Source organism: Phyllobates terribilis, unplaced genomic scaffold (genome assembly GCF_046119375.1).
Source record: "Phyllobates terribilis strain yellow unplaced genomic scaffold, ASM4611937v1 Scaffold_3__8_contigs__length_932513732, whole genome shotgun sequence".
Lineage (NCBI taxonomy): Eukaryota > Metazoa > Chordata > Amphibia > Anura > Dendrobatidae > Phyllobates > Phyllobates terribilis.
The window spans coordinates 856,482,529-856,505,813 of record NW_027362763.1 but is presented as its reverse complement, the minus strand read 5'-3'; the positions used below and the strand labels follow the sequence as shown (position 1 = coordinate 856,505,813).

General features: G+C 49.8%; 23 non-coding genes across 23 annotated transcripts; all 23 read right to left on the bottom strand.

Moving 5' to 3' along the window:
* Nucleotides 1-13,048: 13,048 nt before the first annotated feature.
* On the bottom strand, nucleotides 13,049-13,164 carry LOC141260525 (U5 spliceosomal RNA). Its single transcript, XR_012319273.1, has one exon. It is a non-coding gene; the product is annotated as a U5 spliceosomal RNA (small nuclear RNA).
* Nucleotides 13,165-13,496: 332 nt separating this feature from the next.
* On the bottom strand, nucleotides 13,497-13,612 carry LOC141260513 (U5 spliceosomal RNA). The gene has a single exon (XR_012319262.1). It is a non-coding gene; the product is annotated as a U5 spliceosomal RNA (small nuclear RNA).
* A 332-nt stretch (nucleotides 13,613-13,944) lies between these two features.
* On the bottom strand, nucleotides 13,945-14,060 carry LOC141260277 (U5 spliceosomal RNA). Its single transcript, XR_012319035.1, has one exon. It is a non-coding gene; the product is annotated as a U5 spliceosomal RNA (small nuclear RNA).
* Nucleotides 14,061-14,392: 332 nt separating this feature from the next.
* Nucleotides 14,393-14,508, bottom strand: LOC141259792 (U5 spliceosomal RNA). Its single transcript, XR_012318560.1, has one exon. It is a non-coding gene; the product is annotated as a U5 spliceosomal RNA (small nuclear RNA).
* Nucleotides 14,509-14,840: 332 nt separating this feature from the next.
* Nucleotides 14,841-14,956, bottom strand: LOC141261068 (U5 spliceosomal RNA). Its single transcript, XR_012319777.1, has one exon. It is a non-coding gene; the product is annotated as a U5 spliceosomal RNA (small nuclear RNA).
* A 332-nt stretch (nucleotides 14,957-15,288) lies between these two features.
* On the bottom strand, nucleotides 15,289-15,404 carry LOC141260480 (U5 spliceosomal RNA). Its single transcript, XR_012319231.1, has one exon. It is a non-coding gene; the product is annotated as a U5 spliceosomal RNA (small nuclear RNA).
* Nucleotides 15,405-15,736: 332 nt separating this feature from the next.
* On the bottom strand, nucleotides 15,737-15,852 carry LOC141260501 (U5 spliceosomal RNA). Its single transcript, XR_012319251.1, has one exon. It is a non-coding gene; the product is annotated as a U5 spliceosomal RNA (small nuclear RNA).
* A 332-nt stretch (nucleotides 15,853-16,184) lies between these two features.
* Nucleotides 16,185-16,300, bottom strand: LOC141260219 (U5 spliceosomal RNA). The gene has a single exon (XR_012318978.1). It is a non-coding gene; the product is annotated as a U5 spliceosomal RNA (small nuclear RNA).
* A 331-nt stretch (nucleotides 16,301-16,631) lies between these two features.
* LOC141260490 (U5 spliceosomal RNA) lies at nucleotides 16,632-16,747 on the bottom strand. The gene has a single exon (XR_012319240.1). It is a non-coding gene; the product is annotated as a U5 spliceosomal RNA (small nuclear RNA).
* Nucleotides 16,748-17,079: 332 nt separating this feature from the next.
* LOC141260341 (U5 spliceosomal RNA) lies at nucleotides 17,080-17,195 on the bottom strand. The gene has a single exon (XR_012319098.1). It is a non-coding gene; the product is annotated as a U5 spliceosomal RNA (small nuclear RNA).
* A 332-nt stretch (nucleotides 17,196-17,527) lies between these two features.
* On the bottom strand, nucleotides 17,528-17,643 carry LOC141260276 (U5 spliceosomal RNA). Its single transcript, XR_012319034.1, has one exon. It is a non-coding gene; the product is annotated as a U5 spliceosomal RNA (small nuclear RNA).
* A 332-nt stretch (nucleotides 17,644-17,975) lies between these two features.
* Nucleotides 17,976-18,091, bottom strand: LOC141259848 (U5 spliceosomal RNA). Its single transcript, XR_012318616.1, has one exon. It is a non-coding gene; the product is annotated as a U5 spliceosomal RNA (small nuclear RNA).
* Nucleotides 18,092-18,423: 332 nt separating this feature from the next.
* Nucleotides 18,424-18,539, bottom strand: LOC141260529 (U5 spliceosomal RNA). Its single transcript, XR_012319277.1, has one exon. It is a non-coding gene; the product is annotated as a U5 spliceosomal RNA (small nuclear RNA).
* Nucleotides 18,540-18,871: 332 nt separating this feature from the next.
* On the bottom strand, nucleotides 18,872-18,987 carry LOC141259747 (U5 spliceosomal RNA). The gene has a single exon (XR_012318517.1). It is a non-coding gene; the product is annotated as a U5 spliceosomal RNA (small nuclear RNA).
* A 332-nt stretch (nucleotides 18,988-19,319) lies between these two features.
* LOC141259940 (U5 spliceosomal RNA) lies at nucleotides 19,320-19,435 on the bottom strand. The gene has a single exon (XR_012318705.1). It is a non-coding gene; the product is annotated as a U5 spliceosomal RNA (small nuclear RNA).
* A 332-nt stretch (nucleotides 19,436-19,767) lies between these two features.
* LOC141260478 (U5 spliceosomal RNA) lies at nucleotides 19,768-19,883 on the bottom strand. The gene has a single exon (XR_012319229.1). It is a non-coding gene; the product is annotated as a U5 spliceosomal RNA (small nuclear RNA).
* Nucleotides 19,884-20,215: 332 nt separating this feature from the next.
* Nucleotides 20,216-20,331, bottom strand: LOC141260085 (U5 spliceosomal RNA). The gene has a single exon (XR_012318845.1). It is a non-coding gene; the product is annotated as a U5 spliceosomal RNA (small nuclear RNA).
* A 332-nt stretch (nucleotides 20,332-20,663) lies between these two features.
* On the bottom strand, nucleotides 20,664-20,779 carry LOC141260261 (U5 spliceosomal RNA). Its single transcript, XR_012319019.1, has one exon. It is a non-coding gene; the product is annotated as a U5 spliceosomal RNA (small nuclear RNA).
* Nucleotides 20,780-21,111: 332 nt separating this feature from the next.
* On the bottom strand, nucleotides 21,112-21,227 carry LOC141260260 (U5 spliceosomal RNA). Its single transcript, XR_012319018.1, has one exon. It is a non-coding gene; the product is annotated as a U5 spliceosomal RNA (small nuclear RNA).
* A 332-nt stretch (nucleotides 21,228-21,559) lies between these two features.
* Nucleotides 21,560-21,675, bottom strand: LOC141260467 (U5 spliceosomal RNA). Its single transcript, XR_012319218.1, has one exon. It is a non-coding gene; the product is annotated as a U5 spliceosomal RNA (small nuclear RNA).
* A 332-nt stretch (nucleotides 21,676-22,007) lies between these two features.
* Nucleotides 22,008-22,123, bottom strand: LOC141260456 (U5 spliceosomal RNA). Its single transcript, XR_012319207.1, has one exon. It is a non-coding gene; the product is annotated as a U5 spliceosomal RNA (small nuclear RNA).
* Nucleotides 22,124-22,455: 332 nt separating this feature from the next.
* On the bottom strand, nucleotides 22,456-22,571 carry LOC141260264 (U5 spliceosomal RNA). Its single transcript, XR_012319022.1, has one exon. It is a non-coding gene; the product is annotated as a U5 spliceosomal RNA (small nuclear RNA).
* A 332-nt stretch (nucleotides 22,572-22,903) lies between these two features.
* LOC141260259 (U5 spliceosomal RNA) lies at nucleotides 22,904-23,019 on the bottom strand. The gene has a single exon (XR_012319017.1). It is a non-coding gene; the product is annotated as a U5 spliceosomal RNA (small nuclear RNA).
* Between the last annotated feature and the right edge of the window lie 266 nt (nucleotides 23,020-23,285).

The window sequence follows — 23,285 nt, the reverse complement described above, 5'->3', positions numbered from 1 at the left end:
AGATACTCTCGTTGGATGCTGAGAAAGCATTCCATAGAGTCTCCTGGCACGCCATATATGATTCTCTTAAAAAGCTTGGGGTAGGGGTCTAGGGGACCCTTTTATAGCCAAAATCACGGCACTGTATCGCAATACGTCACCTAGGCTGAAGATAAATGGAACTGTAGCACCCTGAGGGCTCGGTTGCTACAGAGGTATTGCACCTCACCCAGAGGTGTGATATCTCACTCTCAGGTAAGGATGTAGTGTGGATCAGGACCCGACACCTGCATGTGTAGCACCCTGAGGGCTCGGCTGCTACAGGGGTATTGCACCTCACTCCAGAGGTGTGGTATTCCACTCCCGGGTAAGGATGGAGTGTGGGACTGAGCTCAGTAGGCTGCATGCACTACATACATCCCATTTCCGGGGGACAGAACTACGGTACTCCCACCAAGTAAATGTGCAGGTACGACAGCGTCTGTCCCTGGCTGGAGTGGGAGGGGGGTGGAACATCCCAGTAGTGTAGGGGCAGATAGGGGGAGTACTCTGGGTAAAGCTAGGAGCTCATTGGGTGCTAGTCACCTGGGCTCACACATAGAGGGAGTATATATGGTGGGCACCATCTTAGAATAGGGTTTTTTGGTCGAGTTCAGTCTGAGGAGGAGCAGAGCAGAGGAGCTCAGCCAGGAGGGCTGACAGGGAGCTGTGGCTCCGGCTGGGCCCAGCTCCAGGGCCAAGCCTGCAGTGAGGAGAGAGGAGGAAGAAGGACCCAGAGAGGCAGAGTCAGAGGGAACCCTAAGATCCCAGAATTAAGCCAAAAGGGTGAAGGGTTGGCAGAAAAGGGCACCGGATCCCAAGCTGGCAGAGGCAGAAGTAACCCTTAACCAGGAACCGGAGGTCGTGGTCAAGTTTTGCCACGACCCTCACCATATCCACCAGGAAGGCACACCATGAGTAGGGTCAGGGAAGCCAGAGAAGGTTCAACCACCAAGAGGCCCGAGGAAGCCGGACATAGGTGGATCCCTGGTGGGGACGGCCAGGAGAAAGAGAGTGAGAGGGAAGCTCAGGACCACGCTCCGGAACTGCCTGGGGGTTAGCCGAGTCCCGCACCTGGTGGACGCAGCACGGCTCGGGTGGTCACTCAAGGCCAGAGTGACTAAAGCAACATCAGTGAGTAAAAACCCTGAAACTGCATCTTACGTCTCTGCCTCTCCTTCCTGCATCATCACAACCCCCATCATCTACACCTGCTGCCCTGAGGCCATACCCCTCCCGTTGGGGGTTATACCACCACGCTGCACATCCTTATACACCTGGCCTCAGTGGACTGTTCTGCAGCGGCGGCTTCAAAGCCGCAATCAACGGGTGGCGTAGTCGATCAAGTTAACATCTACTGTCATAGACTGCCACTTAGTTTGACTCCCTGGGCACGGACCGGGTCACGGCCACAAGGACTACTACCCCTATCCAGATCCGGCTCTGGGTAAGCCCCCGTGCGCGCGATGCCGCACGACACAGAAGGCCCAGGGGCGCGTCACATGCATTACACCACATTGCCGTGGGGCAGGGCGACCAATATGCCCCTGAGATGGGCACGACAGTCCCTGTCCCTGGCTGGAGTGGGGGGAGGGAACACTGAGGAAGGGGAACCCTGTAGTGCAGGAGCAGGGAGGAAGCAGTTCCTGGGTGCATTGAGAAGGGAGTATAAAAGGTGGGCACCATCTTAGTTCAGTGCAGAGAAGTCTGAGCAGAAGTGGCAGGGAGCAGGGGATCTGCATGAGCTCTGCTCCGGAAGGCGGGCCTAGTAACAGAGGCCCAGGCCTGGAAGAGGGAGAAGGAAGGAAGAGGAGCGGAGAAGGCTCCAGGAACGAGGAACGAAGGGATCTCAGGGGTGCGGACGGGCGAGTCGCCACCGCACGCCAGAATCCACCTGCGTGGAGGGGTCAGGCCAAAGGGGGAGACCGGTCCCCGAAACTAGTGGAGGCAGGAAACGACCCTCAGCTAGAAACAGGAGCTGTGACATTTTATGTGGCGCAGCCCCTCGCTACACCCGCTAGGAAGGCACCACATAGGGTCAGGGAAACTGGCGCCAAGTTTACCAAGAGGAGGCCCGAGGCAGCCGGACAGAAGGGTTGGTAAGAAAGGCCAGACAAAGGACACACAAAGGGGGTCCTGTGAAGCACTCCAAAGTTATCTGGGAGTTGTCTGAGCCCCTCACCTGGTGAGCACAGTACGACGTGGGCAGCCGTTACCTGCAGACGTGGTCTGGATAATAAGAACTGTGAGTAAAGGCCCTGGACTGCATCACTGACTCCGTGTCATTACTGCTGCTGCCCTGCACCATCACCCCCATCCTCCGCATACACTGCCCTGAGGCTATACTCCTCCCGTGGGGAGTTATGCTACGCTCTGCTGCACCCACAACACCAGCCTCAGCGGTCTGCCCTGGAGCGGCGGTTCACTCTGACCGCAATCCACGGGTGGCGTAGTCGGACATTTAAACATCAAAACCACATAAATAGTTCCGCCACTGGTTTGACCGCCCTGAGCCACGGAACCGGGTTGCCGCCACGGAGACTACAACCACCAGCATCCACCAAAAAGGGTCCGGCTCCGGGTGTCCCAAGGCCCAGGGGGCGCGTCAGAACATTTTCATCACCTTTCACAATCACCAATGGGACAAGGCAGGGATGTTCTCTGTCCCCTCTCTTATACATCCTAGTGACGGAGCACCTGCTCTCATCAATTCGCCATAACCCCAATATTAGGTGGATTGAGGTGGGAGGCACCGAGTACAAGTGCTCTCTATTTGCTGATGATGTCCTAGTATATATCACTCAATCACATATATCCATCCATGCTGTTATGGCTGAAATAGATCACTTTGTTACATGGTCAAATTTTCAAATCAATGCAGCGAAGTCTGAGGCCCTCGATGTCTCCCTCCCCAAATCCATATAGGATTCCATCCAGTCCAACTTTCTCTTTGCCTGGCCCTCACAGGGTATCTAATACTTAGGAATTCCTATTCATAGAGACCTCTCCCATCTATGTTATCTTAATTTTGGGCCCTTTATTGAACAACTCCATACAGACCACGGTTGGCAAGTTAGAACTGTAAGATTCACTACGTGAACCACTGGTGTTTTGTGGAAAAGCACATGTACACTGTGTTCCAAATTATTATGCAAAAAGTGTTTAGGAGTGATAAGGGAAGAATTTGTTTGTTTGTCAGTTAAACTCATTGATGGTGATGTGTGTCAGGGCTCTTTATATCACTGTAAGCAATTGCAGACACCAGTGCTAATTAGTTTGGCAGGTGTGTCCAATGAAAGGCAAGACTACTTAAGAAGGCTCTCTCACATTATTCAGCAGCCTACATTTTCTGCCAAAATGGGAAAGAAAAAGGATGTGTCGGCTGCTGAGAAGCAACAAATTGTGGAGTGTTTAGGTCAAGGCATGACTACAATCAACATTGTGCGATGATCAGGATGAAGTGTCTTGGCAATCAAGAAGTATGTAGCTGATTCACAGTACACACGTGTGCGTGCTGATAAGGGCAAATTGAGGACTCTTTCCTACAGGCAATTACGTCAGGTTGAAAGAGCAGCGGCAAAAAAGCCTTGTCATAGCAGCAGACAAGTTTTTGAAGCTGCTTGTGCCTCCAACGTCCCCCGAACAACAAGATGCAGGGTCCTTCAGAGGTTTGCAGCTGTGCATACGCCATCCTGTCGACCTCCTCTATCCACTTCACACAAGCAGAAACGGCTCCAGTGGGCCAAACATTACATGAAGACTGATTTCAAAACTGTTTTGTTCACGGATGAGTGCCGTGCAGCGCTCGATGGTCCAGATGGATGGAGTGGAGGATGGCTGGTTGATGGACACCCCACGCAAACACGGCTACAGCGCCAACAAGGAGGAGGTGGAGTAATGTTTTGGGCTGGAATCATGGGGAGAGAGATTGTCGGCCCCTTTAGGATCCCTGAAGGCGCTAAAGATGAACTCCATAATGTATGTGGATTTTCTCAAACAACACTTCCTGCCAAGGTTCAAGAAGAAGAACCGTGTATTTCACAGCAAGATCATTTTTCTGCATGATAATGCACCATCTCATGCTGCACATAAAACATCTGCATCTCTGGCTGATATGGGCATAAAAGGGGACAAACTTATGGTGTGACCCCCATGCTCCCCTGACCTCTACCCCATTCAGAACCTTTGGAGCATCATTAAAAGGAGTGTCTATGATGGCGGGAGGCAGTTCACATCTAAGCAACAGCTCTGGGAGGGTATTCTGTCCTCATGCAAAACAATTGAAGCAGAAACCATCCAAAACCTGACAAATTCAATGGACGAGAGAGTTCAGAAGCTCCTTTCGAACAAGGGGTCCTATGTGAAAATGTAACATCACCTAGAATAAAGTTTTGAGTTGAAAACTGTTTGATTTCAGTTTCTAACAACCTGCTAATGCTTATAATTTCAAAAATGACCATTTTTTTGGTCTTTATTAAAATGAAAAGGTTGATCGAAAAGTTTGGGGGATCTAAGAGTGTGGCAACCCAGTAGTCATGATTACTTTGAATTCTGACAATATGAGGGTCATGCTGCAGGTAGTGCAGCAAGAAGGCACTTATGTGTCTTGCGCATCTCGGAGCCCCAAAATTATTTTCCAGGCTAGATGCAGCTAAAAATTATTTTTAATTTTAAATCTGGTGGAGCTTATTATAGATGGCCTAATAGGATCAGTGCTGCACACTGCTACAAAGCCCAAATTATATTCCAGTCAAGATACAGATAAACATGATTAATAATTTGAAAGCTTAAAACGGTTGGTAGGGTGATTTTAAACAATCATCAAGCTTTTACTCTCCCCAGGATGACACAGGGGTAGAAAAGTCGTTTCGGATCCATGATTTGTTCATCTTTATGAACGTGAGTCTGTCTACATTATCAGTGGAGAGCCGCGTGCGCTTATCTGTCAGCACACCACCAGCAGCGCTGAACACACGTTCAGACAGAACGCTGGCTGCGGGGCATGACAAGATCTCCAAGGCGTAAGTGGCTAGCTCCGGCCATTTATCCAGATTGGAAGCCCAAAAAGAGCAAGGGTCCAGTGACACAGTCGTGGCTTCAATGTTTACTTGGAGATACTCCTGTACCATCGTCTCTAGGCGTTGACTATGTGTCAGACTTCTTGTCTCCTGTGGCCTTGCAAAGGATGGGCTAAAAAAGTGGTGAAATGATTCCGCAAAATTGATGTTACCACCAGATACTGTGGTTCTGTTACGGTTTGAGTGCTGAACACTTGACGGTCCCACGGTTGGCAAGATGGAACTGTGAGATTCACTACGTGCACCACTGGTATTTTGTGGAAAAGCACATGTAAGATTCTGCAACAGTCTCTGCTGATACTCCTGCATGCGTGCATCCCTTTCTATGGCAGGAATAATTTCTGCAAATTTACTTTTGTACCGGGGATCTAACAGTGTGGCAACCCAGTAGTCAGGATTATTTCTAATTCTCACAATTCGAGGGTCATGTTGCAGGTAGTGCAGCAAGAAGGCACTCATGTGTGTTGCGCATCCAGGAGCACCAAGTCCCTGTTGTGTTGGTGGCGAGGTAACAATCATGCTTCCTTCCTCTGTCCTCTCCCCCCAACCTCGCACAACAGAAATGTGATCAAGGTCTCCCTCATCTGATGAGTCTTCCATCAGTTCGTCCTCCACTTCTTCCTGGGCTCCTGCACCTTCCTCACTAGTTTGGCTGCTACCATGCGCCCTGGTAAAACCATCTCCCCCACCCTCACATGCCTGCCGCCTTGGTGCTGCCGACCGTCTGGACCTTGCAGATGTTAGCTCTTCCGCATACAACTCCTCCTCCTCTACTTCCTCCACCTCCTCTTGTGCCACCACCTGACTCCGAATTCTGTTTAACAAGTGCTCCAGCATGTAAATCACCAGAATAGTCATGCTGATAATGGCATCGTCAGCACTAAACATCTTCGTCGCCATTTCAAAACTGTGCAGAAGGGTGCATAGGTCCCTGATCTGAGACCACTCCTCCAGTGTGATTTGCCCCACCTCTGAATCTCGTTGGCCCAGGCTATACGTCAGAACGTATTGCACCAGGGCTTGTCGGTGCTGCCACAGTCGCTGCAACATGTGCAGAGTTGAATTCCACCGGGTAGGCACATCGCATTTTAGCCGGTGAAGTGGCAGGCCCAACGACTTCTGTAGAGATGTAAGTCGCTGAGCTGCGGGATGCGAACGGCGGAAGTGAGCACACAGCGACCGTGCCCTCTGCAGAAGGCCATCTAGTCTGGGATAGTGGGCTAAAAATTGCTGGACAACCAGGTTCAACACGTGAGCCATACAAGGCACGTGTGTGACATTGCCCCGGCGAAGGGCCGCACCCAGGTTTGCAGCATTGTCGCACACGGCCTTCCCTGGTTTCAGGTCCAGTGGAGACAACCATTCATGAAATTGGTTCTCCAGAGCTGACCACAACTCCTCAGCTGTGTGACTCACATTTCCCAGACATTTCAATGTAAAAACCTCCTGATGACGTTGAGCCCTACTGCCAGCATAGTAAGGAGGTGTGCAGGATCCCTTCTGCGCAGTTAGAAAGCTTGTGGCATGACCAGACAGGCTTTGGGTGCAGGTGGAAGACCGAGAGGAGGTTGAGGAGGCAGAAGCAGTGGAGGAACTTTGACATAAAGAGGATTGACGCACAACTCGTGGGGACGGCAAGACTTGGACAGCAGCCCCTTGTCCTGCTGTCACCATAGTTACCCAGTGCCCAGTCAGCGACATGTAACGCCCCTGTCCATGCCTACTCGTCCAAGTGTCTGTGGTGAAATGCACCCTGTCACACAGAGAGTTTCTCAAAGAAGCGGTGATGTTGTGTGCGACATGCTGGTGGAGCGCAGGCACACCTTTCTTTGAGAAGTAGTGCCGACTGGGCATCTGGTACTGGGGCACTGTGACGGACATAAGGTCTCGAAAATCCTCTGTGTCCACCAGGCGGAAAGGCAGCATTTCTGTAGCCAAGAGCTTGCAGATGGTGAAATTCAACCTCTTAGCTTTCTCATGGCTAGTAGGAAATGGTCTTTTACTTGTCCACATCTGAGGGACCGAGGGCTGGCTATTGTGCTTAGACGGGGTTGATAAGGGTGTCCCCGGCAAACTGCCGGTCTGTGACGAAGATGCAGGCGGACATGTTAGGTTGCCTTGATCCAAAGGTGGTGCTATCGATGTCGGACAGCGCTCAACACCAGCTGCTGTTACCACCTCCAAAGAAAATGATGACCTGCCAATCACGCTGGCTGTTGCGGGTAAAGAGGTGGCAGGTCTGCGCCCCAAAACAGGTGTGACTGCTGTCCCCCCAGTCACAGAGGATGAAGAGGCCGCGGATGCACAAGATATGGCAGACGGTGGTTGGCCCGGCCGGCTAGGCCGCATTGTAGCACACTGAGCTTCCCACTGCAACTTATGCTTCATGTCCATGTGCCGGTTCATGCATGAAGTACTCAAACTATGTATTTTTTGGCCTCTACTTAGCTTTTGCTGACAAATGTTACAGATAACACGAGTTGGGTCATCTTTATCGATCTGAAAAAATGCCCAGGCTATGCAAGGCTTAGCACCCATGCGACCTGAAGAGCCACCACGACTTGTGGTGAGAGGCAGAGTTGTGTTTGAGGATGCAGTTGTTGACGTGCTTCCAGTACTACGTCTCTGTCCAGGAAGGCGCAACCTGACCTCGTCGTCACTAGCATCTTCCTCCACCTCCTCTACTGACCTCATCTCTTGGCTGACTGTGGGTTGACAGTAAGTGGGATCTCCAACCTCATCATCATCACCCTGTGTGTTATCACACCCGTCGTCCTCAGAGCCAACCTGTTCCTGCCCTGACAAAAAACTAAAGTTGTCGCTCCAATCAGGTATTTGAGTCTTATCATCGTCTTCCTCATTGTCTCCACCAACAGGAGTTACAGTTTGGGAATGAGGGTCTACATTATGGTCAGAACCTTCTGCGTCTGGTCCTGGATCCGACTCATAAAGATTCTGGGCATCAGTGCAGATCATTTCCTCGTCTGGATTCACAGAAGCGCTGGAGTCGACCTCTGATTCCAAGGCTATAGTATGAGTAAACAGCTCTGCAGACTCAACCATCTGTTCTACCTCATACTCAGACGGGCAGCTGGAGATTTGGGAGCTGTGAGGAAGCAAGTGCGATTTGGGTGACACCTTTGAGGACTGGAGTATTTGTGATGTTGAAGTTGATGTGGAGGAGAGCCCACTTAAAGGAGCACTTGATATCCATTGAAGCACCTGCTGTTTTTGTGCCTCATCTGGAATTTGTAGCGATTGGCGTGGCCGTAAGAAAGGGATCTTATCACATTGTCCGCTAAAAGAAGTAGACATTTTAGTTTGGCTGGAAGATGGTCTTTCTTCTGCAGATGTTACTGTTGCTTTAACACCTACCCCACGGACACAACCTTTTTTCCCCTTCCCAACACGCCTATTCCCCTTTCCACCAGCAGCAGGCCTTTTTCCACTCATTTTGGTGGTTAACTAATTCACAACTCTGGAGTTGTTTGCACAAAAAAACAATGGATGGTAACCGAGCAGAGCTGAGTGGCCAAACTGTGGTATTAGGCCAAAACTATTGGCTGGGTTAGATGCAGAAAAAAATATATTCAGTTTGCAACCTGATGGAGGTCAGTATAGATGAACTAATACAACAAGTCCCACACACAGCTAGAAGCCCAATATTTTTTCAGAGGTAGATGCAGAAAAAAATATATTCAGTTTGCAACCTGATGGAGGTCAGTATAGATGGACTAATACAACAAGTCCCACAGACAGCTAGAAGCCCAATATTTTTTCAGAGGTAGATGCAAAAAAAAATATATTCAGTTTGCAACCTGATGGAGGTCAGTATAGATGGACTAATACAACAAGTCCCACACACAGCTAGAAGCCCAAATATTTTTTCAGAGGTACTGTAGATGCAGATAAAAATTAGTTTTAATTTGCAACCTGATGGAGGTCAGTATAGATGGACTAATAGAGAAAGTCCGACACACTGCTAGAAGGCCAAATATTTTTTCAGAGCTAGATGCAGAAAAAAATTATATTCAGTTTGCAACCTGATGGAGGTCAGTATAGATGGACTAATACAACAAGTCCCACACACAGCTAGAAGCCCAAATATTTTTTCAGAGGTACTGTAGATGCAGATAAAAATTATTTTTAATTTGCAACCTGATGGAGGTCAGTATAGATGGACTAATACAACAAGTCCCACACACAGCTAGAAGCCCAAATATTTTTTCAGAGGTACTGTAGATGCAGATAAAAATTAGTTTTAATTTGCAACCTGATGGAGGTCAGTATAGATGGACTAATAGAGAAAGTCCGACACACTGCTAAAAGGCCAAATATTTTTTCAGAGCTAGATGCAGAAAAAAATTATATTCAGTTTGCAACCTGATGGAGGTCAGTATAGATGGATTAATAGAACAAGACCCACACACAGCTAGAAGCCCAATATTTTTTCAGAGGTAGATGCAGAAAAAAATATATTCAGTTTGCAACCTGATGGAGGTCAGTATAGATGGTCTAATACAACAAGTCCCACACACAGCTAGAAGCCCAATATTTTTTCAGAGGTAGATGCAGAAAAAAATATATTCAGTTTGCAACCTGATGGAGGTCAGTATAGATAGACTAATACAACAAGTCCCACACACAGCTAGAAGCCCAATATTTTTTCAGAGGTAGATGCAGAAAAAAATATATTCAGTTTGCAACCTGATGGAGGTCAGTATAGATGGACTAATACAACAAGTCCCACACACAGCTAGAAGCCCAATATTTTTTCAGAGGTAGATGCAGAAAAAAATATATTCAGTTTGCAACCTGATGGAGGTCAGTATAGATGGACTAATACAACAAGTCCCACACACAGCTAGAAGCCCAAATATTTTTTCAGAGGTAGATGCAGAAAAAAATATATTCAGTTTGCAACCTGATGGAGGTCAGTATAGATTGACTAATACAACAAGTCCCACACACAGCTAGAAGCCCAAATATTTTTTCAGAGGTACTGTAGATGCAGATAAAAATTATTTTTAATTTGCAACCTGATGGAGGTCAGTATAGATGGACTAATACAACAAGTCCCACACACAGCTAGAAGCCCAAATATTTTTTCAGAGGTACTGTAGATGCAGATAAAAATTAGTTTTAATTTGCAACCTGATGGAGGTCAGTATAGATGGACTAATAGAGAAAGTCCGACACACTGCTAGAAGGCCAAATATTTTTTCAGAGCTAGATGCAGAAAAAAATTATATTCAGTTTGCAACCTGATGGAGGTCAGTATAGATGGATTAATAGAACAAGACCCACACACAGCTAGAAGCCCAATATTTTTTCAGAGGTAGATGCAGAAAAAAATATATTCAGTTTGCAACCTGATGGAGGTCAGTATAGATGGACTAATACAACAAGTCCCACACACAGCTAGAAGCCCAATATTTTTTCAGAGGTAGATGCAGAAAAAAACATATTCAGTTTGCAACCTGATGGAGGTCAGTATAGATGGACTAATACAACAAGTCCCACACACAGCTAGAAGCCCAAATATTTTTTCAGAGGTAGATGCAGAAAAAAATATATTCAGTTTGCAACCTGATGGAGGTCAGTATAGATGGACTAATACAACAAGTCCCACACACAGCAAGAAGCCCAAATATTTTTTCAGAGGTACTGTAGATGCAGATAAAAATTATTTTTAATTTGCAACCTGATGGAGGTCAGTATAGATGGACTAATACAACAAGTCCCACACACAGCTAGAAGCCCAAATATTTTTTCAGAGGTACTGTTGATGCAGATAAAAATTAGTTTTAATTTGCAACCTGATGGAGGTCAGTATAGATGGACTAATAGAGAAAGTCCGACACACTGCTAGAAGGCCAAATATTTTTTCAGAGCTAGATGCAGAAAAAAATTATATTCAGTTTGCAACCTGATGGAGGTCAGTATAGATGGATTAATAGAACAAGACCCACACACAGCTAGAAGCCCAATATTTTTTCAGAGGTAGATGCAGAAAAAAATATATTCAGTTTGCAACCTGATGGAGGTCAGTATAGATGGACTAATACAACAAGTCCCACACACAGCTAGAAGCCCAATATTTTTTCAGAGGTAGATGCAGAAAAAAATATATTCAGTTTGCAACCTGATGGAGGTCAGTATAGATGGACTAATACAACAAGTCCCACACACAGCTAGAAGCCCAAATATTTTTTCAGAGGTACTGTAGATGCAGATAAAAATTATTTTTAATTTGCAACCTGATGGAGGTCAATATAGATGGACTAATACAACAAGTCCCACACACAGCTAGAAGCCCAAATAGTTTTTCAGAGGTACTGTTGATGCAGATAAAAATTAGTTTTAATTTGCAACCTGATGGAGGTCAGTATAGATGGACTAATAGAGAAAGTCCGACACACTGCTAGAAGGCCAAATATTTTTTCAGAGCTAGATGCAGAAAAAAATTATATTCAGTTTGCAACCTGATGGAGGTCAGTATAGATGGATTAATAGAACAAGACCCACACACAGCTAGAAGCCCAATATTTTTTCAGAGGTAGATGCAGAAAAAAATATATTCAGTTTGCAACCTGATGGAGGTCAGTATAGATGGACTAATACAACAAGTCCCACACACAGCTAGAAGCCCAATATTTTTTCAGAGGTAGATGCAGAAAAAAATATATTCAGTTTGCAACCTGATGGAGGTCAGTATAGATGGACTAATACAACAAGTCCCACACACAGCTAGAAGCCCAAATATTTTTTCAGAGGTAGATGCAGAAAAAAATATATTCAGTTTGCAACCTGATGGAGGTCAGTATAGATGGACTAATACAACAAGTCCCACACACAGCTAGAAGCCCAAATATTTTTTCAGAGGTACTGTAGATGCAGATAAAAATTTGTTTTAATTTGCAACCTGATGGAGGTCAGTATAGATGGACTAATAGAATGATGCTATGCCCAAAAGATTTTACTTCACTAGGTGCAGTAAAAAAATTGGTATTCTATACACAGGTGGTATATCTTGCAACACAGATAGGCTTCTCCACTGACTAACACACTCTGCAATAGGCCAAAAAGGATTAGCTTTGCTAGATTCAGCCAAATGCTGTGAAAAAAACTTGCACAGCACTGGCACAGACCTGCCTGGCAAAAACTGATAGGAACTGATGTAACCTAGTCCTGAAAAGGACTCCAATTACAATTAGTCTTTACTCTCACAACCTATCTATTTAAGAGCACAGACCTCCCTGATAAAAGTCGTAGGAAATGCTGTAACCTAGTCCTTAAAAGGACTGCAATCACAACTATTCCCTACTCCCAAGCTATCTGTATATTTATGCGAAAATTGGCTTGAAATTAACAAGGTATAGCGCACACAGCAACAGCGGTGCCGTCTAACACGCAGCTGCAGCAGTGAGAAAATGGTGGCGATGGGGAAAATGGCTTGGTCTTATAGGGCAAGGACATGTGACATACACTACCAATGACACATGCCCTTGCTTGTGTGAAAAAAAGCACTTCGCTCCGTGTGTGCGCTGCTGATAGGCTGACAGATTGCACCTCCCCACTGCAAATGCGGGAAAGAGAAAAAAAAATGGAGATCTTCATTGTTCCTGCAGAGATCCATCTCCTGCCCCTCCCCCCACCCCGCTGTACACTCAAACTGCCTATTAACATTAATTTTCATCATTACTGAGAAAAAATCCAGTTATGATTTTGGTGCACGAACAGTTATTGAACATAACCTCGAACAGCCGAATTTTTATCAAATTGTTCGTGTTCGCCGAACGGCTCGAACACCGCCCAAAACAGCTCGAATTTGAGATTGGCGAACAGTTCGAGTAGAACAACGCTCATCTCTACTCCCAACCAACCACAGGATTCAGTCTCCCACTGAAAGCCCACCCCCCACTCATTCTGTTGTTCAACCAAATGAAGGAAGCCCCAGCAAGCTGGAGCATGCAAAAATTGCCACAAAACTCAGTTTTGCTCCTCTCCACGGAAATCTTTAGTAAAAGGCGAAAGATTTTTACGTTCTGAAGAGAAGCCAGAGTATACTGGGCAAGGGCCTCCTCCCGACCTACCGCCATGGCCGCAGCCCTCCCTTGGCCCAGGGAGACCACCTAGAAGAGGCTGCGGCCTTTGGGGATGGAAAAACAAAAAGGGCAACACACAGCCAGCCGGGCGACAGCCCATCATCTTCCATAGGCTGCTCGATGTTCTGGTCCATCCTGCTGCCAGAGCGTCACTTACACTTCCAGCTCCCCAGAAGGGGGCCGTCCATGGCCACAATATTCAAATGAGGGCCACCTCCCAACCAACCATAGGATTCAGTCTCCCACTGAAAGCCCACCCCCCACTCATTCTGTTGTTCAACCAAATGAAAGAAGCCCCAGCAAGCTGGAGCATGCAAAAATTGCCACAAAACTCAGTTTTGCTCCTCTCCACGGAAATCTTTAGTAAAAGGCGAAAGATTTTTACGTTCTGAAGAGAAGCCAGAGTATACTGGGCAAGGGCCTCCTCCCGACCTACCGCCATGGCCGCAGCCCTCCCTTGGCCCAGGGAGACCACCTAGAAGAGGCTGCGGCCTTTGGGGATGGAAAAACAAAAAGGGCAACACACAGCCAGCCGGGCGACAGCCCATCATCTTCCATAGGCTGCTCCATGTTCTGGTTCATCCTGCTGCCAGAGCGTCACTTACACTTCTCGCTCCCCGGAAGGGGGCCGTCCATGGCCACAATATTCAAATGAGGGCCACCTCCCAACCAACCACAGGAATCAGTCTCCCACTGAAAGCCCACCCCCCACTCATTCTGTTGTTCAACCAAATGAAGGAAGCCCCAGCAAGCTGGAGCATGCAAAAATTGCCACAAGACTCAGCTTTGCTCCTCTCCACGGAAATCTTTAGTAAAAGACGAAAGATTTTTGCGATCTGAAGAGAAGCCAGAGTATACTGGGCAAGGGCCTCCTCCCGACCTACCGCCATGGCCGCAGCCCTCCCTTGGCCCAGGGAGACCACCTAGAAGAGGCTGCGGCCTTTGGGGATGGAAAAACAAAAAGGGCAACACACAGCCAGCCTGGCGACAGCCCATCATCTTCCATAGGCTGCTCAATGTTCTGGTCCATCCTGCTGCCAGAGCGTCACTTACACTTCCAGCTCCCCAGAAGTGGCCCGTCCATGGCCACAATATTCAAATGAGAGCCACCTCCCAACCAACCACAGGATACAGTCTCCCACTGAAAGCCCACCCCCCACTCATTCTGTTGTTCAACCAAATGAAGGAAGCCCCAGCAAGCTGGAGCATGCAAAAATTGCCACAAAACTCAGTTTTGCTCCTCTCCACGGAAATCTTTAGTAAAAGGCAAAAGATTTTTACGTTTTGAAGAGAAGCCAGAGTATACTGGGCAAGGGCCTCCTCCCGACCTACCGCCATGGCTGCAGCCCTCCCTTGGCCCAGGGAGACCACCTAGAAGAGGGTGCGGCCTTTGGGGATGGAAAAACAAAAAGGGCAACACACAGCCAGCCGGGCGACAGCCCATCATCTTCCATTGGCTGCTCCATGTTCTGGTCCATCCTGCTGCCAAAGCGTCACTTACACTTCCAGCTCCCCAGAAGGGGGCTGTCCATGGCCACAATATTCAAATGAGGACCACCTCCCAACCAACCACAGGATTCAGTCTCCCCCTGAAAGCCCACCCCCCACTCATTCTGTTGTTCAACCAAATGAAGGAAGCCCCAGCAAGCTGGAGCATGCAAAAATTGCCAAAAAACTCAGTTTTGCTCCTCTCCACGGAAATCTTTAGTAAAAGGCGAAAGATTTTTACATTCTGAAGAGAAGCCAGAGTATACTGGGCAAGGGTCTCCTCCCGACCTACCGCCATGGCCGCAGCCCTCCCTTGACCCAGGGAGACCACCTAGAAGAGGCTGCGGCCTTTGGGGATGGAAAAACAAAAAGGGCAACACACAGCCAGCCGGGCGACAGCCCATCATCTTCCATAGGCTGCTCCATGTTCTGGTCCATCCTGCTGCCAGAGCGTCACTTACACTTCCAGCTACCCAGAAGGGGGCCGTCCATGGCCACAATATTCAAATGAAGGCCACCTCCCAACCAACCACAGGATTCAGTCTCCCACTGAAAGCCCACCCCCCACTCATTCTGTTGTTCAACCAAATGAAGGAAGCCCCAGCAAGCTGGAGCATGCAAAAATTGCCACAAAACTCAGTTTTGCTCCTCTCCACGGAAATATTTAGTAAAAGGCGAAAGATTTTTACATTCTGAAGAGAAGCGAGAGTATACTGGGCAAGGGCCTCCTCCCGACCTACCGCCATGGCCGCAGCCCTCCCTTGGCCCAGGGAGACCACCTAGAAGAGGCTGCGGCCTTTGGAGATGGAAAAACAAAAAGGGCAACACACAGCCAGCCGGGCGACAGCCCATCATCTTCCATAGGCTGCTCCATGTTCTGGTCCATCCTGCTGCCAGAGCGTCACTTACACTTCCAGCTCCCCAGAAGGGGGCCGTCCATGGCCACAATATTCAAATGAGGGCCACCTCCCAACCAACCACATGATTCAGTCTCCCACTGAAAGCCCACCCCCCACTCATTCTGTTGTTCAACCAAATGAAGGAAGCCCCAGCAAGCTGGAGCATGCAAAAATTGCCACAAAACTCAGTTTTGCTCCTCTCCACGGAAATCTTTAGTAAAAGGCGAAAGATTTTTACGTTCTGAAGAGAAGCCAGAGTATACTGGGCAAGGGTCTCCTCCCGACCTACCGCCATGGCCGCAGCCCTCCCTTGGCCCAGGGAGACCACCTAGAAGAGGCTGCGGCCTTTGGGGATGGAAAAACAAAAAGGGCAACACACAGCCAGCCGGGCGACAGCCCATCATCTTCCATAGGCTGCTCGATGTTCTGGTCCATCCTGCTGCCAGAGCGTCACTTACACTTCCAGCTCCCCAGAAGGGGGCCGTCCATGGCCACAATATTCAAATGAGGGCCACCTCCCAACCAACCACAGGATTCAGTCTCCCACTGAAAGCCCACCCCCCACTCATTCTGTTGTTCAACCAAATGAAGGAAGCCCCAGCAAGCAGGAGCATGCAAAAATTGCCACAAAACTCAATTTTGCTCCTCTCCACGGAAATATTTAGTAAAAGGCGAAAGATTTTTACGTTCTGAAGAGAAGCCAGAGTATACTGGGCAAGGGCCTCCTCTCGACCTACCGCCATGGCCGAAGCCCTCCCTTGGCCCAGGGAGACCACCTAGAAGAGGCTGCGGCCTTTGGGGATGGAAAAACAAAAAGGTCAACAGACAGCCAGCCGGGCGACAGCCCATCATCTTCCATAGGCTGCTCCATGTTCTGGTCCATCCTGCTGCCAGAGCATCACTTACACTTCCAGCTCCCCAGAAGAGGGCCGTCCATGGCCACAATATTCAAATGAGGGCCACCTCCCAACCAACCACAGGATTCAGTCTCCCATTGAAAGCCCACCCCCACTCATTCTGTTGTTCAACCAAATGAAGGAAGCCCCAGCAAGCTGGAGCATGCAAAAATTGCCACAAAACTCAGTTTTGCTCCTCTCCACGGAAATCTTTAGTAAAAGGCGAAAGATTTTTACGTTCTGAAGAGAAGCCAGAGTATACTGGGCAAGGGCCTCCTCCCGACCTACCGCCATGGCCGCAGCCCTCCCTTGGCCCAGGGAGACCACCTAGAAGAGGCTGCGGCCTTTGGGGATGGAAAAACAAAAAGGGCAACACACAGCCAGCCGGGCGACAGCCCATCATCTTCCATAGGCTGCTCCATGTTCTGGTCCATCCTGCTGCCAGAGCGTCACTTACACTTCCAGCTCCCCAGAAGGGGGCCGTCCATGGCCACAGTATTCAAATGAGGGCCACCTCCCAACCAACCACAGGATTCAGTCTCCCACTGAAAGCCCACCCCCCACTCATTCTGTTGTTCAACCAAATGAAGGAAGCCCCAGCAAGCTGGAGCACGCAAAAATTGCCACAAAACTCAGTTTTGCTGCTCTCCACGGAAATCTTTAGTAAAAGGCGAAAAATTTTTACGTTCTGAAGAGAAGCCAGAGTATACTGGGCAAAGGCCTCCTCCCGACCTACCGCCATGGCCGCAGCCCTCCCTTGGCCCAGGGAGACCACCTAGAAGAGGCTGCGGCCTTTGGGGATGGAAAAACAAAAAGGGCAACACACAGCCAGCCGGGCGACAGCCCATCATCTTCCATAGGCTGCTCCATGTTCTGGTTCATCCTGCTGCCAGAGCGTCACTTACACTTCTCGCTCCCCGGAAGGGGGCCGTCCATGGCCACAATATTCAAATGAGGGCCACCTCCCAACCAACCACAGGAGTCAGTCTCCCACTGAAAGCCCACCCCCCACTCATTCTGTTGTTCAACCAAATGAAGGAAGCCCCAGCAAGCTGGAGCATGCAAAAATTGCCACAAGACTCAGCTTTGCTCCTCTCCACGGAAATCTTTAGTAAAAGACGAAAGATTTTTGCGATCTGAAGAGAAGCCAGAGTATACTGGGCAAGGGCCTCCTCCCGACCTACCGCCATGGCCGCAGCCCTCCCTTGGCCCAGGGAGACCACCTAGAAGAGGCTGCGGCCTTTGGGGATGGAAAAACAAAAAGGGCAACACACAGCCAGCCTGGCGACAGCCCATCATCTTCCATAGGCTGCTCAATGTTCTGGTCCATCCTGCTGCCAGAGCGTCACTTACACTTCCAGCTCCCCAGAAGTGGCCCGTCCATGGCCACAATATTCAAATGAGAGCCACCTCCCAACCAACCACAGGATTCAGTCTCCCACTGAAAGCCCACCCCCCACTCATTCTGTTGTTCAACCAAATGAAGGAAGCCCCAGCAAGCTGGAGCATGCAAAAATTGCCACAAAACTCAGTTTTGCTCCTCTCCACGGAAATCTTTAGTAAAAGGCAAAAGATTTTTACGTTCTGAAGAAAAGCCAGAGTATACTGGGCAAGGGCCTCCTCCCGACCTACCGCCATGGCTGCAGCCCTCCCTTGGCCCAGGGAGACCACCTAGAAGAGGCTGCGGCCTTTGGGGATGGAAAAACAAAAAGGGCAACACACAGCCAGCCGGGCGACAGCCCATCATCTTCCATAGGCTGCTCCATGTTCTGGTCCATCCTGCTGCCAGAGCGTCACTTACACTTCCAGCTACCCAGAAGGGGGCCGTCCATGGCCACAATATTCAAATGAAGGCCACCTCCCAACCAACCACAGGATTCAGTCTCCCACTGAAAGCCCACCCCCCACTCATTCTGTTGTTCAACCAAATGAAGGAAGCCCCAGCAAGCTGGAGCATGCAAAAATTGCCACAAAACTCAGTTTTGCTCCTCTCCACAGAAATCTTTAGTAAAAGGCGAAAGATTTTTACATTCTGAAGACAAGCCAGAGTATACTGGGCAAGGGCCTCCTCCCGACCTACCGCCATGGCCGCAGCCCTCCCTTGGCCCAGGGAGACCACCTAGAAGAGGCTGCAGCCTTTGGGGATGGAAAAACAAAAAGGGCAACACACAGCCAGCCGGGCGACAGCCCATCATCTTCCATAGGCTGCTCCATGTTCTGGTCCATCCTGCTGCCAGAGCGTCACTTACACTTCCAGCTCCCCAGAAGGGGGCCGTCCATGGCCACAATATTCAAATGAGGGCCACCTCCCAACCAACCACATGATTCAGTCTCCCACTGAAAGCCCACCCCCCACTCATTCTGTTGTTCAACCAAATGAAGGAAGCCCCAGCAAGCTGGAGCATGCAAAAAATGCCACAAAACTCAGTTTTGCTCCTCTCCACGGAAATCTTTAGTAAAAGGCGAAAGATTTTTACGTTCTGAAGAGAAGCCAGAGTATACTGGGCAAGGGTCTCCTCCCGACCTACCGCCATGGCCGCAGCCCTCCCTTGGCCCAGGGAGACCACCTAGAAGAGGCTGCGGCCTTTGGGGATGGAAAAACAAAAAGGGCAACACACAGCCAGCCGGGCGACAGCCCATCATCTTCCATAGGCTGCTCCATGTTCTGGTCCATCCTGCTGCCAGAGCGTCACTTACACTTCCAGCTCCCCAGAAGGGGGCCGTCCATGGCCACAATATTCAAATGAGGGTCACCTCCCAACCAACCACAGGATTCAGTCTCCCACTGAAAGCCCACCCCCCACTCATTCTGTTGTTCAACCAAATGAAGGAAGCCCCAGCAAGCTGGAGCATGCAACAATTGCCACAAAACTCAATTTTGCTCCTCTCCACGGAAATCTTTAGTAAAAGGCGAAAGATTTTTACGTTCTGAAGAGAAGCCAGAGTATACTGGGCAAGGGCCTCCTCTGGACCTACCGCCATGGCCGAAGCCCTCCCTTGGCCCAGGGAGACCACCTAGAAGAGGCTGCGGCCTTTGGGGATGGAAAAACAAAAAGGTCAACAGACAGCCAGCCGGGCGACAGCCCATCATCTTCCATAGGCTGCTCCATGTTCTGGTCCATCCTGCTGCCAGAGCATCACTTACACTTCCAGCTCCCCAGAAGGGGGCCGTCCATGGCCACAATATTCAAATGAGGGCCACCTCCCAACCAACCACAGGATTCAGTCTCCCATTGAAAGCCCACCCCCCACTCATTCTGTTGTTCAACAAAATGAAGGAAGCCCCAGCAAGCTGGAGCATGCAAAAATTGCCACAAAACTCAGTTTTGCTCCTCTCCACGGAAATCTTTAGTAAAAGGCGAAAGATTTTTACGTTCTGAAGAGAAGCCAGAGTATACTGGGCAAGGGTCTCCTCCCGACCTACCGCCATGGCCGCAGCCCTCCCTTGGCCCAGGGAGACCACCTAGAAGAGGCTGCGGCCTTTGGGGATGGAAAAACAAAAAGGGCAACACACAGCCAGCCGGGCGACAGCCCATCATCTTCCATAGGCTGCTCCATGTTCTGGTCCATCCTGCTGCCAGAGCGTCACTTACACTTCCAGCTCCCCAGAAGGGGGCCGTCCATGGCCACAATATTCAAATGAGGGCCACCTCCCAACCAACCACAGGATTCAGTCTCCCACTGAAAGCCCACCCCCCACTCATTCTGTTGTTCAACCAAATGAAGGAAGCCCCAGCAAGCTGGAGCATGCAAAAATTGCCACAAAACTCAGTTTTGCTCCTCTCCACGGAAATCTTTAGTAAAAGGCGAAAGATTTTTACGTTCTGAAGAGAAGCCAGGGTATACTGGCCAAGGGCCTCCTCCCGACCTACCGCCATGGCCGCAGCCCTCCCTTGGCCCAGGGAGACCACCTAGAAAAGGCTGCGGCCTTTGGGGATGGAAAAACAAAAAGGGCAACACACAGCCAGCCGGGCGACAGCCCATCATCTTCCATAGGCTGCTCCATGTTCTGGTCCATCCTGCTGCCAGAGCATCACTTACACTTCCAGCTCCCCAGAAGGGGGCCGTCCATGGCCACAATATTCAAATGAGGGCCACCTCCCAACCAACCACAGGATTCAGTCTCCCACTGAAAGCCCACCCCCCACTCATTCTGTTGTTCAACCAAATGAAGGAAGCCCCAGCAAGCTGGAGCATGCAAAAATTGCCACAAAACTCAGTTTTGCTGCTCTCCACGGAAATCTTTAGTAAAAGGCGAAAGATTTTTACGTTCTGAAGAGAAGCCAGAATATACTGGGCAAGGGTCTCCTCCCGACCTACCGCCATGGCCGCAGCCCTCCCTTGGCCCAGGGAGACCACCTAGAAGAGGCTGCGGCCTTTGGGGATGGAAAAACAAAAAGGGCAACACACAGCCAGCCGGGCGACAGCCCATCATCTTCCATAGGCTGCTCCATGTTCTGGTCCATCCTGCTGCCAGAGCGTCACTTACACTTCCAGCTCCCCAGAAGGGGGCCGTCCATGGCCACAATATTCAAATGAGGGCCAGCTCCCAACCAACCACAGGATTCAGTCTCCCACTGAAAGCCCACCCCCCACTCATTCTGTTGTTCAACCAAATGAAGGAAGCCCCAGCAAGCTGGAGCATGCAAAAATTGCCACAAAACTCAGTTTTGCTGCTCTCCACGGAAATCTTTAGTAAAAGGCGAAAGATTTTTACGTTCTGAAGAGAAGCCAGAATATACTGGGCAAGGGTCTCCTCCCGACCTACCGCCATGGCCGCAGCCCTCCCTTGGCCCAGGGAGACCACCTAGAAGAGGCTGCGGCCTTTGGGGATGGAAAAACAAAAAGGGCAACACACAGCCAGCCGGGCGATAGCCCATCATCTTCCATAGGCTGCTCCATGTTCTGGTCCATCCTGCTGCCAGAGCGTCACTTACACTTCCAGCTCCCCAGAAGGGGGCCGTCCATGGCCACAATATTCAAATGAGGGTCACCTCCCAACCAACCACAGGATTCAGTCTCCCACTGAAAGCCCACCCCCCACTCATTCTGTTGCTCAACCAAATGAAGGAAGCCCCAGCAAGCTGGAGCATGCAAAAATTGCCACAAAACTCAGTTTTGCTCCTCTCCACGGAAATCTTTAGTAAAAGGCGAAAGATTTTTACGTTCTGAAGAGAAGCCAGAGTATACTGGGCAAGGGCCTCCTCCCGACCTACCGCCATGGCCGCAGCCCTCCCTTGGCCCAGGGAGACCACCTAGAAGAGGCTGCGGCCTTTGGGGATGGAAAAACAAAAAGGTCAACAGACAGCCAGCCGGGCGACAGCCCATCATCTTCCATAGGCTGCTCCATGTTCTGGTCCATCCTGCTGCCAGAGCATCACTTACACTTCCAGCTCCCCAGAAGGGGGCCGTCCATGGCCACAATATTCAAATGAGGGCCACCTCCCAACCAACCACAGGATTCAGTCTCCCATTGAAAGCCCACCCCCCACTCATTCTGTTGTTCAACAAAATGAAGGAAGCCCCAGCAAGCTGGAGCATGCAAAAATTGCCACAAAACTCAGTTTTGCTCCTCTCCACGGAAATCTTTAGTAAAAGGCGAAAGATTTTTACGTTCTGAAGAGAAGCCAGAGTATACTGGGCAAGGGTCTCCTCCCGACCTACCGCCATGGCCGCAGCCCTCCCTTGGCCCAGGGAGACCACCTAGAAGAGGCTGCGGCCTTTGGGGATGGAAAAACAAAAAGGGCAACACACAGCCAGCTGGGCGACAGCCCATCATCTTCCATAGGCTGCTCCATGTTCTGGTCCATCCTGCTGCCAGAGCGTCACTTACACTTCCAGCTCCCCAGAAGGGGGCCGTCCATGGCCACAATATTCAAATGAGGGCCACCTCCCAACCAACCACAGGATTCAGTCTCCCACTGAAAGCCCACCCCCCACTCATTCTGTTGTTCAACCAAATGAAGGAAGCCCCAGCAAGCTGGAGCATGCAAAAATTGCCACAAAAGTCAGTTTTGCTCCTCTCCACGGAAATCTTTAGTAAAAGGCGAAAGATTTTTACGTTCTGAAGAGAAGCCAGAGTATACTGGGCAAGGGCCTCCTCCCGACCTACCGCCATGGCCGCAGCCCTCCCTTGGCCCAGGGAGACCACCTAGAAAAGGCTGCGGCCTTTGGGGATGGAAAAACAAAAAGGGCAACACACAGCCAGCCGGGCGACAGCCCATCATCTTCCATAGGCTGCTCCATGTTCTGGTCCATCCTGCTGCCAGAGCGTCACTTACACTTCCAGCTCCCCAGAAGGGGGCCGTCCATGGCCACAATATTCAAATGAGGGCCACCTCCCAACCAACCACAGGATTCAGTCTCCCACTGAAAGCCCACCCCCCACTCATTCTGTTGTTCAACCAAATGAAGGAAGCCCCAGCAAGCTGGAGCATGCAAAAATTGCCACAAAACTCAGTTTTGCTGCTCTCCACGGAAATCTTTAGTAAAAGGCGAAAGATTTTTACGTTCTGAAGAGAAGCCAGAATATACTGGCAAGGGTCTCCTCCCGACCTACCGCCATGGCCGCAGCCCTCCCTTGGCCCAGGGAGACCACCTAGAAGAGGCTGCGGCCTTTGGGGATGGAAAAACAAAAAGGGCAACACACAGCCAGCCGGGCGATAGCCCATCATCTTCCATAGGCTGCTCCATGTTCTGGTCCATCCTGCTGCCAGAGCGTCACTTACACTTCCAGCTCCCCAGAAGGGGGCCGTCCATGGCCACAATATTCAAATGAGGGTCACCTCCCAACCAACC